This window comes from Anticarsia gemmatalis, chromosome 7 (assembly GCF_050436995.1).
Source record: "Anticarsia gemmatalis isolate Benzon Research Colony breed Stoneville strain chromosome 7, ilAntGemm2 primary, whole genome shotgun sequence".
In the NCBI taxonomy this organism is placed as follows: Eukaryota; Metazoa; Arthropoda; class Insecta; order Lepidoptera; family Erebidae; genus Anticarsia; species Anticarsia gemmatalis.
Window position 1 is genome coordinate 10815935 of NC_134751.1, and position 19218 is coordinate 10835152.

At 37.0% G+C, this 19218-nt stretch overlaps 1 protein-coding gene and 1 pseudogene across 1 annotated transcript in view; one reads left to right on the plus strand and one right to left on the minus strand.

Annotated features, from left to right (window-relative positions):
- The window catches only part of LOC142973997 (CD151 antigen-like), a 145575-nt gene that overhangs the window by 25052 nt on the left and 101305 nt on the right, over nt 1-19218 (minus strand). The gene's annotated exons all lie outside the window — the stretch shown is intronic.
- On the plus strand, nt 7981-9751 carry LOC142973996 (uncharacterized; annotated as a pseudogene).

The window sequence follows — 19218 nt, forward strand, 5'->3', positions numbered from 1 at the left end:
AACTACGACAATCTAATTATTAACTCTCCACGATATAGAGACCGCATCGATTTGGGACTTTGATGAATGTTTGTGCACTGTACTCGCAGTTTATAATAGAATCATGAATTTATGAAGACTCTAAAATAGAGGTTTAGACTAGAAATCTTGAGTGGCCGTTTAAGGAAATGACATACAGAATCCGTGCTGCATTTATGGTGCAGGAACTTTCATTTGTAATTCATTACTTATATGGAGCTTGTGACATGAATACCGACTGCCAAAAAGGTTTCCTTTTATGTGCACCATATTTTCGTAGATTCATCTTTGGACCGACGCGCTTCTACCTTTGTATCGCTCTCTGTATGTCGTGGCTTTACGTCATTAATTGATAAAAAAATCGAATAGTGAAGACCAAGAGCATAAATGTTCACACGGTCCCTTGACTGCAATATAAAAGGAGCCAATTCTTTTATTTGGCTATTTAATTTGCGGCGATTCTCATTTGGCGCGTGTCCAACTAGAACTAAAAGAATTTCGACCGCAATTCCGATGAACTTTCGCAGAAACTAAAAACTTTTCACTGTCTTTTTACCACGTTTTTTCTTTTATGTAGGATTGTCTCGATCAGGTCAAGGTTTATAATTTTACTGCCTCAGGCTTTGTCTCCAGGGAAAAGTTACGGTTATTGTCGTTAAGTGTGACATCTTGTCGCCTGTTGCGAGTTTATAGTATTATTACAGAGCATAAAATTATTTTGTTACTGGGAAACCACACTACAGGTCTTAATAAGAAATTATTTAAGTAGGAAGGTAAGTATGTAACCTGAAAACTTAAACTTTTGCGCATTGTGGTTAGCAAGTCGTAACCTAATGTTACGGAACATTAATCCCGCAAATCTACCTTAGATGTGATCTTAATAATATGTTACGATCATTGCCGCTAGTAAAAGAACTCGTACATTATTCCCACCTCTATGAAACTTTATCAAATTTTCGTCGTCCGATTCTATGGCTGAGTAACTTTTATTGTTGCCGCAGCTACGAATGAACGTACGAAATATGGCTTTCATTGTTCCTTTAGACACTTTAATCAAATTAAAAAAGTTTGTCTTTCCAAATGGCAGAGCAAAAAGTGAATTACTGAGGCAAATTTTCAGCGGAAAAAAGTAACCCTAAAGCTAGGTGTTGTTGAGTCATGTTTAATACAATGACGGGGAGTTCTTGCTTCAGTGGGACGGTGGCTTAATCGAAAAATTCCTTCAGACATTCCGCGAATACTTGCATGATTGAAGAGGCACCGACGGACGAACACACGCCACCCGCCGCGCGCCGCTACCTGCCGATATTTTCAACAACACGGAATGGGCTCATCGGCATTCTATAAAAATAAACAAGTACTCACTCCAACATCACAAGGTACGAATAGCTAGACTGCTTGCAGGCACTTTTGTGGAAAATATTTGTTCTGAGGTACTTTCATATTAAACTGGCTTCCTATATCAGATTGCGTAGATCTAAAGGTTTTCTCGGAATTTAAGCGGCAAACACAGGCGTTGTTTTAGTAAGCTACTATGTATGTATGAACGAATAACTGTTTTATTTATTGGTTGCATGAAATTACTAAAGGAGCAGACAATAAAATACGAATGGGATTTTGTGATGGTTTTCTGTCTGGAGTGAATTTACATATGTAGCCTCATAAATTCATGCGCTTATTTAACCCCGAATAGTTACTGGTTGTGGTTAGCGAGGCCAGTAATTGAGTTCGTAACGTAAATACAAACCACATGGCCGCAGCCGCGCTTGTTTAAGAACCCTCGTAGACCTTTGCAGCACATTATCACTGCTTTAAAAGTTTATGTTGGCAGATTAGTGTGCAGAATAATTTAAGATACGTTCAACTGTAAGTTTTTGCAGATATTAGTTACATTAATCGATTATTTTTAGTGGTAAAGTAAAACGCATTTATTTTTCGAAAGGTTTTTATTGTTTATGTATGGTGAATTAAATTATGTTATCAAGTTAAAAGAATTCTACTGTTACATTCATAATGGTTAGGACCGACATAATGCTTACCCAGTAATTGGTTTTTGGTGTGAATATTTATAAATTCTAAGCTCAGTACTATTATTACGAACAATATCAAGCTGTTTGTGTTTACGTTTAATATAATTTAACCAAAGAAAACCAAATAATTGTATTACGGCGTCATTAGTGCGCGCGTTGTGGCGTTAACTGCAAATGCAGTGTTACGCTCTACACAGCCGCGTAGTTAGAGGAACAATAAAACAATCATTTACTGAAAACGCAGAACTCTTTGAATTTCTTCTATGTCGGACTATAAGCAAAGAAAAATTTATTTACAGCTTTTTTATGATATTTTTATTGAGATTGCATAAAAGTTTATTTAGTTTTTTAAATACTGAGTCCTATCTTGTAATCATTGGTACCACGATACAGGCAATGCCTAGTGTGGCTATTATTGTTTTAAAAAATATTGTAAACATGGACCGAAATAAATGGTTTTTATCGAGTAAATTGAACGCAAAAGTGCTGCTGACTGCATGAATATCAGACATATAGGTAAAATCAAATGGTTTATTTCTCAAAGAAACAGATAGTAAATAACTTGAAGAATGTGTCTAAAGAGACTGTGTAAGGATGCTATTCTGCTCGTGTCTCTCAAAGTAAGCCCGGCTCCACTCTCTGTTTCACAATATCATGTTTTATTATAATCTGCCGGTATATTTACTTCAACGTTGTACGTGGAAGGATTTCGTCGCCGTTCTGCACTAAGCGTAACATTAATAACTTTACATTTGCTACATGAAATATGAATAGAACTATATCAACTTTGTCTTTTAACAATGGTAGGTAAAACATCCAATGTTGTACCTTCGAATCTTATTTTTTTTCAACTTTAAGTGTCTCTCAAAAAGTAATTTCTTTCTAAGGTTAGCAAATATTTGGCCAATTGATCTAGTTCTAGTGCCAATAATCGAAACGAATATCCTAAGACATAGTATTTATCTTATTGTATGAAATGTTAAGACTTTCCAGAGCCGTCTAGAGCGTTAATTAAAAGCTTTTGCCAAGAAAGTTTGAGGAGGAAGAACTATTTAGTAAGAACTGTTCAATATTTGGTTCGATGTCCACGCCATATAATCAATAATGGTTAAAAGTTTACACTAGACTTCCCTAGATGGCGTTGGCATCGAATTATAAGTCGCTATGGTTTCGTTACACGGCCGGGTATATAAACCAAAGTTTTTATGATTAAATTCTCTTGCTCTGAGGTAACGAGTTTTCTTACAACCGTTATCCCTGACCTGTGGTGCCTTGTGCGAGTAAAGTTCATGGTCCTACGAGCCGAAGGGCATTTTTGGCAAAAACACTGATAGGTAGTGAATAAGTGGAATAGTGGTTCTAAAAAGTGATACAAGGTGGCGCTGACTGGATTAAGTGAATGGTATTGGAAAGGCTGCTGTTTATGAGGACAATTGGAGAGACCAAGGGATGCTGATCACAATCATCAACTGACACACGAAGCAACGGCGAAGTAACAGTGAGTAAATCAAACAAGTGAAAAGTGGAACAAAAACTGTGAGTACAATTGACTTTATTATAATTCGTGCTAAGTGTCAGAAAGATAGTGCAGTAACTTTAACTTGTAAAAATTTCAAGATTTGAGTGATACAATAGACTTGTAAAAATTTCAAGAGTTGGCTAGGACTTAGAATAATTCGCCAAAAAACGACGAGACGGGGAACCTATGCCCAATTTTTTAGAGGGTTTTAAAGCCCCAAACACTTAGAAAATTTACGCCGATTTGGACTTAGAAAAATAACATTGATTTCGACTTAGAAAAATAACGCTATTGGGACTTAGAACATTGTCGAAGAAACCCTGTTCCAAAACATTTTGCAAATATACTACTGTTACTACGATTCACCATGGAGAAAGAACTAAGAGTACTGGAGGATGTAAAAGGACAAATAGAGAAGGGTCTAATAAACTTCAATAAATCTCCGAAGGCACGTATTACACAAAACTACATAGATGTACGGCTGGAAACTTTAGACAAGCAGTTCAAAAACTTCTCCCTGAAACACGAAAAGATGGTCGGCGAGTACGGTAGTGATGAGTTAATGGATTATTTTAAAGGCGACATCTATGATACTGTGTACGAATCTTATCTTAATTATAAAGTAGTGCTTAAAGATTATATGTCAACGTTAAAACATAGTAACTCAGATGATAGTAAAAGCGATGTTTCACCTGAAATAGTAAAATTACCAAAAATTGTTATACCCACCTTCAGTGGCAAGTATACCGAATGGTCATCTTTTCGCGATCTGTTTGTGTCACTGGTTCATAATAATAAAAAGTTAGACGACGTCCAGCGACTTCACTATTTAAAGACACAAGTCACGGGTGAGGCAGAGCAGTTAATACGACACGTTCCAATAACGAGTAATAATTATATAAAATGTTGGGAGATGTTAGAACACAGATTTAATAATAAGAAATTCATGTCCACTTGTATATTAAAAAGAATGTTTAGTCAGCGCACTATGGTATCTGAATCCTCAAATGCTTTAAAGGAACTATTAGATGTAACTAGCGATTGTTTACACGAACTCACCAATCTTGGTATAGATGTAAGTTCATGGGATGTGATTGTGATATATGTAATAAGTTTGAAATTGGACGCAGAATCGCGGAAGCAGTGGGAGCTGCATGTGAGTAAGGCATCCGACGACCTGCCGTCTTTTCAGCAATTTCGTGAGTTTTTAGAAACGCGTTTTCGGGCCTTAGAATTTGTCGAACCTAAGAGTTTTAAACCCAAGGGTACAAATAATAATAGTACATTCCATCCTAAGGTCATGCATGCAACTTCTACATTGTCATGTCCACATTGTTCAGAAGATCACAGACTTCATAATTGCAAACAATTTTCTAAAGAAGATGTCGATAAGCGACGCGAAATTGCACAATCGTTAGGAGTATGTTTTAATTGTTTAGGAATTAATCATAACGCCAAAGTTTGCCGTGTTTTTGTCAAATGCCGTATATGCCATCGTAAACACCACACCTTATTGCACCCCACAGGTCAAGGGGTTACTAGTGCAGTAGTTACTTCATTGGAAGCTTCAACCTCGGATGAAGCTACTTCAGAGATAGCAGAGCAGAGCATTAATGCTAATATAGCAACCCATCTTGTTAGTGGAAAGGCACAGGGACAAGTTCTGTTAGCGACAGCTCTTGTAAAAGCGGAGGCAAAAGATGGGTCATTTCAAATGATAAGGGCATTGTTAGACCAGGGTTCGCAGGCGTCGTTCATAACGGAGTCAGCTGCACAGTTACTTCGATTGAAAAAGGTAGCTACAAAAACTACGATAGCAGGTATAGGTGGTAGTCATGGTGGCATAGTTTCTAAATATATTGTTAAAATTAAAATGCAGTCACTATATGACCCTCCTTTTATCAGAGAAGTAACTGCGCATGTGTTGAATTCACTGACTTCCGTTATGCCCGACACAAAATTCAAAATAGAAGATTGGCCGGAAATACACAAAATTCCATTGGCAGATCCTAAATTTAATTGGCCTAACAAAATTGATCTTCTGTTGGGAGCAGAAGTATATAGCGATATCTTGAAGGAAGGACTAATCAGGAGTCCTAAAGGCTCACCGATCGCACAGGAAACATACTTAGGGTGGATCGTGTCTGGTCGCGTAGATTTTCAGGAAACGTCACAAAATCATCATAACGTTATCATCAATATGCATGCGCAAGTAGACGAAAACGATATGTTGAAAAGATTGTGGGAACTCGATTCCGAACCTGTAATTAATAAGAAGCTGCTCACGCCTGAAGAACAGTCTTGTGAAGACCATTTTGCAGCTACAACATGTCGAGATAATGAGGGTCGCTACATTGTGAAATTGCCATTTCGATGTGCTAATCCACCATGTAAGGAAGGAAATTCTAAAAGCATAGCTGTCAAAAGGTTGTTAGGTTTGGAAAGGAAATTGACTAGGGATCTTGAATTAAAAAACCAATACTCGGATGTAATCAAAGAATATTTATTTCTGGGACATTTAGAGCAGATTACAGACGAATCCGACAAGAACCGCAATGACGTTGTGTATCTGCCTCATCATGCAGTGGTCAGATATGACAAACTGACCACTAAAGTGCGAGTGGTTTTCGATGCATCGTGCAAAGGAACAAATGGCGTTTCCTTAAACGATAACCTAATGGTAGGACCCACTCTCCAGGCAGATCTACGGCATATAATATTTAGATGGCGTCAACACCCAATTTGTTTAGTAGCGGATATTGAAAAGATGTATCGCCAGGTCAAAGTGTCAAAGGATGATATAGATTATCAAAGGATTGTCTGGAGAGAGGATCCTACCACGGATATCCAGCACTTTAGACTCTTGACTGTTACTTTCGGCACTTCCTGTGCGCAGTGAAAACCTTGCAGCAAGTTGCGGCTGATGAGGGCGAATCATATCCTTTGGCTGCCGAGAGGGTTAAGTCTGATTTTTACATGGACGATCTGATGTCTGGTTGCCAGTCTGAAACAGAAGCTGTAGAAATCTATGAGCAGATGAATGGGTTGTTAGCAAAGGGAGGATTTAAGCTACAGAAGTGGTCAAGCAATAAGGTTTCGTTACTGGAAGGGTTGCAGCAAGGATCGTGCAAGGATTTGGAAATAGTAAAGGATAAAGTACAAAAGGTACTAGGTCTTACCTGGAATTGTAGCACTGACATGTTTGATTACTCCGTAAGGATGTCACCGCCAACAGCACCTGAAACAAAAAGAACAGTTATATCGGAAATATCTCGTCTGTATGATCCATTGGGATGGATAGCACCTTGTATTATCACCTCTAAGGCCTTTATACAGAAGTTGTGGATTTCTGGAATAGAGTGGGATGAAGAACTTCCTCCAAACCTGTTAGAAGAATGGAAAGGTTACAGAGAGGAGTTGGGAAAACTGATTAGCTTTCATATTCCAAGATGGATCGGTAAAAGTGAAAGCAATATCACCATTGAGTTGCATGGGTTTGGCGACGCGTCAACTATAGCATATGCGGCTGCAGTATACTGTCGTATAATCGACTCAGATGGTTGTATACATTCCAATCTTTTGACAGCTAAAACAAAGGTGGCCCCAATTCATCAAATTTCTATTCCTCGTTTAGAGCTCTGCGGTGCCGTTTTGACAGCAAAATTGTTAGTTGAAGTAGCTGAGGTTATGAACATACCAAAGGTAAATTTACATGCATGGACAGATTCATCGGTTGTACTGGCGTGGTTAAACGATCATCCAAGCCGATGGAAAACTTATGTTGCTAATCGGACTTCGGAAATCCTTGGTTTAGTCGATAATTCACAGTGGGCTCATGTAGTTTCCAAAGATAATCCTGCGGATATCGCGTCACGCGGCGTATCACCATCAATTCTTCTTGAAAGTGACCTTTGGAAATATGGACCAAGCTGGCTAAAGAATGACCATATAATTTATGCAAGACCTAGATCTATTAGCACTAATGAAGAGAAAAAGCAAATCAAGGCACACATAGCTAAAGTAGTTTCTGATTTTGATGAAGACTTTGGAACCAGGTTCTCTACACTAAGAAAATTAGTGAGAGTCATTGCTTATTGCAGAAGATTTATTTTATTGGTAAAGAGACGTAAAGAAAATATTATAAATACAACTTACCTGTCCGTTGCGGAGATCCAAGAAGCTTTAAATCTATGCATCCGAAGAAGTCAGCAGCAATGGTTCAGTGTAGAGATTCTCGCCGTAGAAACCAAACAACCTGTAAATAAGAAAAGTTTATTATTTAAATTAAATCCTTTCCTAGATGATAATAAATTATTAAGAGTAGGAGGTAGAATTAGGAACGCACAATTACCTTCCAATTCAAAGCATCCAGTTGTAATACCGTACCATTCAAGATTGGCTAAATTGATAGTAGCAGATGCTCACGAGAGGACTTTCCATGGAGGTCAACAACTAGTTATCAATTTTATTCGGTCAAGGTATTGGATCAGTAGGGTAAAAAATATAGTTCGCGCTTGCATACATAGTTGTATTCCATGTGTGAGATATGCAGCTACGACAAGAAATCAAATAATGGGAGATCTTCCCGCATGCCGAGTAACTCCTTGCAAACCATTTTTAAATTCTGGAGTAGACTATGCAGGTCCAATAAACATAAGGGTATCCAAAGGTCGCGGTCAGCGATCATATAAAGGATATATAGCATTATTCGTTTGCATGGTTACCCGGGCGGTACATATTGAAGCAGTTTCCGACATGACAACAGAAAGTTTTTTGGCAGCATTCAAGAGATTTGTTGCTAGGCGTGGTCATTGTCGCCACATTTGGAGTGACAATGGCACTAATTTTGTTGGAGCTTCAAAGGAAATGCGCATGCTATTTACTAAGGAAACCTCAACGGCAAATGAAATTGCAGCCGCTCTGGCAAACGTCAGCACGGAATGGCATTTTATACCTCCCCATGCTCCGAATTTCGGCGGACTGTGGGAGGCAGGTATAAAGAGTGTTAAGCACCATTTGAAGCGTGTGGAGGAGATTCCACTCTTACATTTGAAGAGCTATCAACGGTTTTGTCCCAAATAGAGGCGTGTCTGAACTCTAGACCCCTGTCCCAAGGTAGCGATGATCCAGAAGACCCCGCACCGTTAACACCTGGTCATTTTTTGGTAGGTTGTCCGTTGGTGGTAGCACCTGATCATAACTATGAGTGTACTACGGTAAGCACGTTACGCAGATGGCAATTAGTTCAACGCATGGTACAAAGCTTTTGGCGAAGATGGAGACAGGAGTATTTGACTAATTTCTTTCAAAGGCAAAAGTGGGCTACCCAAATTCCTAATCTTAAGATAGGCAACATAGTATTAGTAAAGGAAGATAACTTACCTCCCAGTAAATGGTTGTATGGCAAGGTCGTTGAATTGCATCCAGGCCAGGATGGCATGACTCGGGTTGTTACTCTTCGTTGCAAAGGCTCCACATTCAAACGTCCAGTTTCAAAATTATGTTTACTTCCCGTAATGGAGTAAAAATGTTTCGTTTTATTAAACGATAAGCTTGTTTTTGTTATTAAAATGTTCTTGCTTGTTTAATTATAATTTGTTTTTGTTTGTTGGCAAAATGGGCAGGCAATTACTTGATTAAAGTTATTGTATTAGTGGATTATTTGTTAAGTAATATTAACTCATAGCTTATATTTTATAATTTTTGTTAGTCTTAGTTATGAAACCATATTATTTAAGCCCTATAAATTGTAAGTCATCGTTCACCATTATAATGTTTAAATGTATACAGTCCATTTCTCTCTTTGTGTTTGCTAAGTTTGTTCATGGTGGGCGGTGAGAAAAGGAAAATTATCCTTTTGGTGGGCGGAATGTTCAATATTTTGTTCGATGTCCACGCCATATAATCAATAATGGTTAAAAGTTTACACTAGACTTCCCTAGATGGCGTTGGCATCGAATTATAAGTCGCTATGGTTTCGTTACACGGCCGGGTATATAAACCAAAGTTTTTATGATTAAATTCTCTTGCTCTGAGGTAACGAGTTTTCTTACAACCGTTATCCCTGACCTGTGGTGCCTTGTGCGAGTAAAGTTCAAGAACAATAGGATCTAGTTTGTAGTTTTAGTTTGATTACGTAGCATTTTCTCTGCTCAAATGTTTCTGACGAGGTGTTTTTACAACTTTCAAAGTTGCCTCATGTAGTTTTAAACAATGTTGCTAAAGAGCTTTTTACGAAAAATTTTAACCAACAGATATAAATCAAATTTTATAACAAGTCACATTCAAAACTTTGCTCCTTAATTTAAAAACTTAGCACAGAGTTTTTGAAATTGCAACCCAAAGAGAACTTTCTAATGAAATCAAAGACACAGTTGATGAAATTCTAAAGTTGCCGAACTTAGACTCGAAGATGAGGAAGCAAATCTTATTAAAAGTCACGGCGAAGTCTTGAGTCGAACAATCGATGTTCTCAAGTCTGCTGCGCGTGAGATTATGGACAGAGTTACGTAATTCAACGGTAACTTCCATGAACAAGAGCCAATCATGATACGGAGATTATCCTTACAAAGTGATTCAAGAAAGTCAATGTACGTAAGTACCTACTCTACCTTATTCTACTAATGTAGAAGTGACTCTTCAACAAATGGAATAACTTGTGATGAGTTCATTTATACTTCAATCAAAATAAAGTGTTTTGTCACTTAAAACGCTGAAGATATAATTTGAATTGATGCCAAAAACGTTTTCAAGACTTAAGTATTATAAAGAATTTAATATGCGTGTAAGATAATTTGATGTCGCAATATTCGGTACTCAGAAACAATATCAGTCCTTCGATGGTGCTCGAAAGTTTCCAAGTCTAATATTATTCTGGTTCAAGAGATACATCTCGTAAAGTGGTTTAGACTCTATATTTGGGGTTCTGAAGAGACTCTTTTGGATTTACTGAATTATTTTGTGAATCTCACATGAGGCAAGTAATCAGGAAATCAGCTAATACATATGATAATGGTGATGAGATGGACGGAGACGGCATAAAAAGTGTTTATTCAATGAGAGTCAGAGTTACGCGTATTGGGCACGATGGAGGCAAAATTTGCTCTGCATCAGATGGAGTGCGGCTCCGCTGTGCGACGTTGACAAATTACCTCCTTAGACGCCAAGGGAAATTATTTAAAACACTTACAATTTCCCGGCTTACCATATTTGGATCATTGCCTGTCTAAAAAACGCCTCGACGCAATATTTTAAATGTAATACAAGAGAAGCAAACGGGGAATTAGCGCTTATGAACTTATCACTTATCATTTTAAACTCGTCTTTAATACATTAAGCAGTTGTGAATGAAGACAGAAATAAGTCAAAGTAACTCAAAGCCATTAACTATTCGGAGGATGACATTACAGCATAGGTGATATGGTTAATGTCGGAAGAGAACCGTGCCAAGGAGCCCATACATATTGCAGGAGCGACGTTAATAGCTGACGATTAATGCTAAAACTCATGACGGATTCGTAGAATATAAATGCGTAATTAGAATGGAAGCATCTCACAATTTAGCGACAAAAGCGACGAAAATATTCATAATGTTCACAAATTTTCTGCCGAAATGAGCGTTTGGCATGTCTTGAACTCTGTTTATTTTCGTTGCGGCGCCTGTTAAATAGAGCCCCGGTATCACGTGACGGTGACGCTTTATATTTGTCCACATTGTTCACCGACAATCCTTTGAGACTTGAGCCCAGTTTATAAGTATTTTCTTATATAATTACCTCATCTCGCCTGTACACATTCTATTTCACGAATTCTCGTATAGTTGACTAGCTCGGTACAATGTTTGACTTGGCGGAACACACTTACTAAATATTACAACACCTGTACGTAGCAGACGTAGGTCGAGGAGTCGGTTAACGAAGCCATTTTGGCGTAATGCGAGTCATTTGCGAGCTACGGGAACTCTGGAGAGAGATAAATCCATGTGAACGCTGCGATAAAGGGGTAGGTATGTTATCGGTGGATTGCGCCTTATCTCATCTCGCAACCTCGCAGGCACCTTTTATCGCCCTAGGCTGGGAAAAGTGGTGTTTAAGGTCGACAGTCGAAATATAAAAGGAAGTAATTTCAAACGACAAGTAGAAGTTTTCGCATATTTTATTGGAAATCGAAATGGAATCGAATCCAAAATGAATAACACCCTTTGTCGTCTCGAGTGTGACGGGTAACAGACATGGTTAAACGATCTGCGTGGGACGAGGCTAAACTCACAGACTTTGAATGCTTTGAGAAATAATAGGATCCGGACGCGCCCGCCAGTCAGTTACAGTGAAGGAACAGGATTTGTTTGGTGCATTTCACGTATCTAGTTACTTATCGTGTCAAATTTGCTGAGGAAATAGCAATGTTACGATAAATCATTAGGATTTTATCGTTTTATGTTAATGACATTGTTTAATTCTTTTGATTGGTTACTGACGCATTTTGCGGAAAACACTGCGTCGACAACTGTTGACAGTAAAAGGTCAAGTGATAAATGAAAAACCTCATTTTGGATGGAATGATAAAGTACACTTTTTTTTAAAGAAGTTTCATTATAACATTTTGTTCACGGTTTGGTTTCCTGGTATTTCGAAGTACCAGGAAACAATTTGTCATGACATTTATAGCTTAGTAGTTCTGAGAAATGCGTATCTGAAATTTCAATACGAAGATCAACTTTACCCGAAATAATATAAAAAAAATAATATCTTTTTTTTTTTTTTTTTTTTTTTTTTTATTTGGGTAAACAAACAGTGACAAGTAGTGAAATAAGTATAATCCTCTTATTAAGAGTTCAATTAAATACATTATGCTCGATTTAAAATTAAACTATATGGACACAGGTGTGGTTAGATGCTCAATATATAAATTTCCACAAAGTATTAAAAGCTTAATTTATAAAACCCCAGTGATTCAAATAAACTGGATAAAGCCGGGCTTAGTTTTAGATTTGCAGTGCATATGAAACAGGTGGTTTTGCGGTTTACACACCGCTCGTAGTAATTTGACATATTTATAGTGAATTATAACAATAAAATGTAGTAACATAGGAAGTTTAAGTTTGGTTAATAAATATGTAGATAGCATCTTAAATTAACATACGGTTTATAAATTATTAACCCCCGGCTTTTGAGCGGTAGTTTATCTATTCAATAGCGTTTAAACTCATATAAAAAAAGGCTATTGGATAGATAAGCTACCGTAAAATGTACTCAGAAACCAGGCAATCATGATGTAAGGCTACATTATTTATGCTTAACATAGTTACATAAACATATATACTAACATCATTCTTTTATTGAAGACGAAGACAGAGATCGTATACATTGAACTAACTCACATTCAACAGTTCAGCAATTAGTTCATCTACATTGATCCAGTTGAAAGCCGATTAATGAGTAGTGTAATGAGATCAACCGTTAATTACACGACTGAGTTAGTCCGGTGGATTGTAAGACGGGCGATCAAGCGCTCAATTTGACATGATAACGTCAAATGCTATACATGACACACTGCTTTAAATCTAATAGACGGCTTTTATAGTCCGACAACTTAGTAGAAGGCCTTGTATGCAAAGTTTGCGGCTGGCGGAGATGTACAATACTAATAATTTGAAGCATCAATAACCCGCAGACTTATGTAGCTAACGGTGGACTGTATACAGTTCCTTTATTTTGGAACTTACCAGCGTGGTGGACTCAAGGCCTAACCCCTCCCTCATTCCGATAGGAGACCCTTGCCCAGCAGTGGGACATTAATGGGTAAGACTTATTTATTTTATCTAGGTAGATCAATCTCAGTTGTTTGACTATATCATAATTCTAGCCAAATGTCATGTTTTGTTGTTTCTGAAGCAGACGGATTTAGACAATTGTCTACACTATTGCTATTATTCACAGGGGATCTTGAAAGATAAGACAGACGTTCTGTAAGTGACCTAGCCTAGGGCTTATTTAGGCTAAGGTCAAACTGCTAAAGACATAAAAGGAAAAGAAACAAATATGGCATTTGATTATGAGAATTTTATATACACCTGGAAAATCATTGTCAAACTAAATTCTAATATGTAACTCACCTGCGAATAATTGGATTAGTTTTTATTTTACTATCCGTTGCTAAATCCAGCTAACGAATGTTTTTGTAACCAAGGCCACACGGCCACACGCTTATCAGAAAGAAAACCGTATAAAATTAGTTATGCGCCTCACATAGCTAATCTTCCCTTTTGTTACTCATTCGAGGGGAAAGTCAATGAGAACTTTTCAAAACAATTTTAGTACACAGTTCAGAAACTAATAGGCCTTTATGTTAAGTGTGGGGGGTGGAACAGGCTCAGTTAATTAATCACATTGCTTTGTGTGGGCGAGCGTACGCCTTCTAATTTACATGACAAGGAGTCAACGTGGGTCACTCTGATAAAGTCTAGTCAGCTCCGTATTGTTCTTGAGGGACCGTTGTTGTTGGTCTATTTTTTACGAAAAAATAAAAAATGTAAAGCCTTAATACTCTTTTTGAGCCCATGTTTATTGTAGATAAACATGTGTTTGTAGCTATTAAAGAGATTGTATTTCAAAGCATTAAAAGAAAACCCGAATGTGCACTTCAAACATGAAAGGTATAAAGCAAACATAGCAGGGGTAATAACTCGGCAACAACTTTGAAACTCTTTATTCAATGCTCGTAGTTAACGTCTAAATAAAACTAGAAAACGATTCAGTAAATATGTGATATGAATGTAAGAGCGCAAAACTCTCGCATGAAGACGTAAGTTTTTGTTAAACTTTCATAATGTAACTGTGAAAGCTTTCTCATCGTCTATTTTCATTTCAGAGCACGTTCATATGTTTAAAAGAACCTCAAGGGACCTTTTCGTTGGCATTAAACGGAGATATACTTGTGTACCAATACACATAGTCATCTGTCAAAGAGGCGTTGCGTTACAATTTCCAATATGTCTTGTCTGATCGCGTTTTGTTTTTCCTCAATACGTGTTCAAGTAAAACGATGTGAGACAAAAGTATCGTTATTTTGATTATATATTTTACACATGTCTTAAACTAAATACGTAAGGCTAAATGTATACATTTTTAATTTAAGTAACTTTACTGCTTGCGCCTTAGTCTCTTGCCACTTTAAAGCGCTGCACACTATCACTACCGCCAAACTTACTTCGAATGTGTGACTACATATTAAAACTAAGTTCCGCTTTTAGTTTTGCGTCGAAATGAAGTCGCGAGCTACTTAAGAAGTGTTGAAGTTTCTAGTTTCCGACACAATTTTATATGTAAGTCACACTACAAATAAAAACTAGAAGAGTTTTATCCAGAAGCTCGTACATTAATATACGTCGAGGTTGAAATTAATTACGTACATTTGTGTATCGGTTCCCTAGCGGCGCGTAGAGTGCTCTCATTAGTAGCCGGGGAGTTTGTTACAGCACAGATTTGTTATTCTAGCCGCCAATCTATTACCATATTACAAACTTGATGAAAGGATGAAGCTTGTTTATAAACGTAAAGTTTTCTGTTGTAATTGAATTGACACGCAATTACAATTTACTTACACGTGTCTTAAGATCATTACGAAAATCGCGTCGGCTGACTGTTATTTATTATTCAAGTCAACGTTGTTTGACTTCTTAAGTACGTATTACACGTATATAAATAACAAATTAAACGGGATACGTAATACATGAGCTATGTGTTGTTTTGAAAGCTTATATTGTAAAACAGGGATAATTCAGGAAGTAAAACGTATTTTTTTTATTAAGGTAGCAGTTTAAGTCTAAATAATGACTCATTATTTTCTATTATTTCGATTCTTTCAGTCTATTTGTTATACTTATCCGGACGCACATTTACATTGTAAGTAACATTACTATGAGACACATAACGCTGATCTACTTTACGGCGATCCCACAGGATATTTTTAGTTCATTGATGTATGAGAGCTAGGGGAGCCATGGCGGCTGTCGCGTGCGACATCCTAATGGTCCATTAACAGAGCACACAGTTCAAAGGGTTCCCGCACTATTCGCTTTTTCAACTTCATTCTTCAGTTCTCGAACCAAATGGATTCTTCCTCTACGTTATTCGAAAGTAAAAAGTGAAACACCATGTGGAACACGATCACTCTTTTAGTACACCACTATTTAAACCAAAATACGTAAGACTTTTGCTTAGTAAAACAAAATAACAATTCAGAAAGTTTTCCTATTAATAAGTTACTGGGAATGTCGTAAAAACAAGAGAGTGATAGAGAAAGGATAGCTTTGATAGACTATATAAAGTTTGAGGTGTAACTGTAGACCAAATGTTGTATTGTAAACGAACGAAAGCCACGATATCATTACCATGCTGATTTTATTTAATTAATTTTGTTAAAATGTGTTAATTACATTTTTTTAGTTCAATGATTTCACGTTTCACATAATGTTAAAATGTAATTTTCAATCATTGAACGTACGTCAACCGCATCGGATTTTAGTGGCGAATTTTATACGTTGATTTTATTGAATATCGCATCCATGCGGCAAAAACTGGTCACGCTTATGTAAAACGAAATTCAACAAATTGTCACCAAAAGCCAATCAACGAGGGATTGCGACTTCTGAATAATGAACCTCGCACGCTCACCGCACTACTCACGCAGACTTGCATTACAATATTTTTATTGAATGTAAAATAAACATAAAGTGTAAGACTGAAATGCTGAGTGGATTTCAAGATTTCCTATGGACTATAACGTTTGCAGGCCTGAGGGCGTCTACGACTTGAGAAGGGTAAAGATAATAATGTTGATGTTACGTTACAGACTGTTACTGGCAGACTTACTTAAACTAACTTAAGTTGACAGTATCCTTTATTGTGTATGATATTTAGTGGAAGAATAGGAGCAAATAATGCATCATAACCTTACGACGGTTAAGTAAAACATTTTCATCCCTTCATTGTTTTTATTACTCTTTTAATGGTCCCAAAACGAGTATATAATTTGAGTTTCTCTCACAAAAAGTTATTATTAGAGCATAAAAGTCGTTAAGATTGTTTGCGTATCTGCTTTCTTCCTGAGTTACTTCGCCTTGTTGATCGCTGCGAAGGGAACAATAGACGATATCAAAGGTGCGGCCGAATAAAGAAAAGTCGAACACAATTTTTCAAACAAAAACAACTGTTAAGTACAAAAGCAGTGAACTACTTCCGTTGGCCGGAGTAAAGCTCACGCTTAAGGAGCTTTATTTTATGTCTAGCAAAGCCTCACTCTGAATAATTTTGCATCGAAATATATTTGTGCATAATTTTTTATTTCAGTAAAAGTTTCGTCTCCAATTTATATTCCGTGGGTTTCAATTAGTTCGTTCATTTATATAGGTAAATGGTCGGGAAACGCGCAAACGAGCGTCGTAATCGGAATTTTGAAGTTAAAACACCCTGGAGACAGTTTCGAGGGTTCCCACGGTCTGCCACGGCCTCGCCTGACTGCAAGGATTGTATCTCGGGTAATTTATTCAATGATTAATCCGTTACAATGACCCTATTTAGTTAAATTACCTCATGAGATTGAATTTCCTTCCGAAAATATTCCTGAACCGTTATTTTCGCCGCATATTTGACAAGCACCTTTATAACCAAGTGTCAAAGTGGGTTTTGAGGTTTACCTTTATAATAAATTAAGGTCTTGCTGAATTTAGCGTACTTAATGTTTTACACTTAGAAGATTAAGGAGTTGAGGGCTTGTATTGAAATGGAATTTGAAGCAATTTTCAAAGATATGCATGAAAGGAAAAAACATCTAATCTAATTGAAGACTTCCTATTTTGAAGTCGGATGAAAATTGTTTTGAACGTACACAAATAATATACATAGCCGAATTCGGGGTATCTATTGTGCGCAGTTCACAGTAAGGCGATCGTGATTGTACGTGGAAATCGGTCCGTTTCGAGTGGGGTATTATTTTAGTGCGTTTCCCGGTAGGAGTTCGAAGATGACCATTCCAAGTCAAGTTGGATCTCGCCCAACCGCTAGCAATTAGTGACGCTTCGACAGCCATGTTAATGGTTGTCATTCACTACAGAGGACCCTTTTTATGGACTGAAAGGTCGATCTTATCTACGTCCTGAGCGTATTATGAGTTTAATGTGCGTTAGTTTGCCATTCAATTGCCATTAGGACTGACAGAGATGGTGGGAAGGTATTGGAACCCTATCGGCTTATATTTCGCTTGACATCGTTTGTATTCCAACGTCGAATGTGCGAGGGTTTCAGTATTATACCTCTGCTTTAATAGTATGTTCTTAGTGATAATTATTACGATCCCTTAAGGGTGATAACTTTATGCCTATTACTCTGTTATCGAATCGCTAATGATATTTTTATGAAATATGCAAGCAATGATTCCGAACGGTTATTAAGCTAATGATTGTGTCACTATTTTTACACATTTTTAGAGGGAGTTTGGCACTATTTATTTTTCAAAATGCATTAAAAATATCTATATAATTATACAAATTTAAGAAAAGACAAGTCAAGATTGAAAAACTCATGCTACCGTTTTTGGTTAGCACATTATTTCTTTAAAAACAACGACGTTATTGAAAGAAAAGCGTGTCTTAACATAAACACAGCAGCTCGTATTTTAAGTAACTTTAATGTTGGCAAACAATGTTCCCCTCCATAATGATATAGGGTGAAACCAAATAGCTTTATCGATGCGAAACCTCCACGTGTACTGCGTGCCAATATTTACAATACATATACAGAGATTTTTAGGGTTATCTAAAACATTATTGTTTATCTCACACTCGTGTGAAGGAGTATTGCGGGTGATAATATTTTTGATAAAATACTTTGTGAAAATAAACGTCTCAGTCGTCTCTTCTAACGATGAGTATTTAAGTTACCATAGGTAGAGAGGAGAGAGTTTACGCCTTTTAGTATGACGTTAAAGGAGCCGATATTTGACATAACTGAAATCTAGATTTAAAAATGAATCTTTACATAATTAATGTTGAGTGCTCACATATGCTATATTCGCAAGTGTCCACTGTTTCGAGTTCATTCATCATCAAACCAACTTAATACTTAGACTTAAAATTTTCTTCCCTATAAATCGCATAAAAAAACATATTTGACAAGCGTAACGTTTGTCGTCGTGTAATAAATTATATCACATGCATTACACATGCTTAATTGATACAACAATCATAAAACAAAACACAAAGACATTGCTACTTGTCTCCACGTCTTGAAAGCATAAACCCATTTGTATTGTCGCACTCTAAGACATTGTTGTGTACCAAGTAATCAGCGTCAGAAGCGATCATTTATCTTCTTGTTCTCGGTGTACAACGACCCTAACTCTCAACACTAGATTTGGCTCCGGCACTAATTCACCAGGCTTCCGTTACCTTTCCGCCTAATTGCTTTCTCTTTAAAGAATAAATATGTTTAAGGTCTTACATGTGTTTTGTTTACAGCATAATTAAATATACCGTTTCGAAAAGGGAATATATCACGTAATGAAGACGTAAACATGTGCTGTTTTTAAATTGGGTTTCCAATTATTTCCTCCGTGTAATGTAATTTGAGATTAGGCTGAGTCACATCTGTTAGA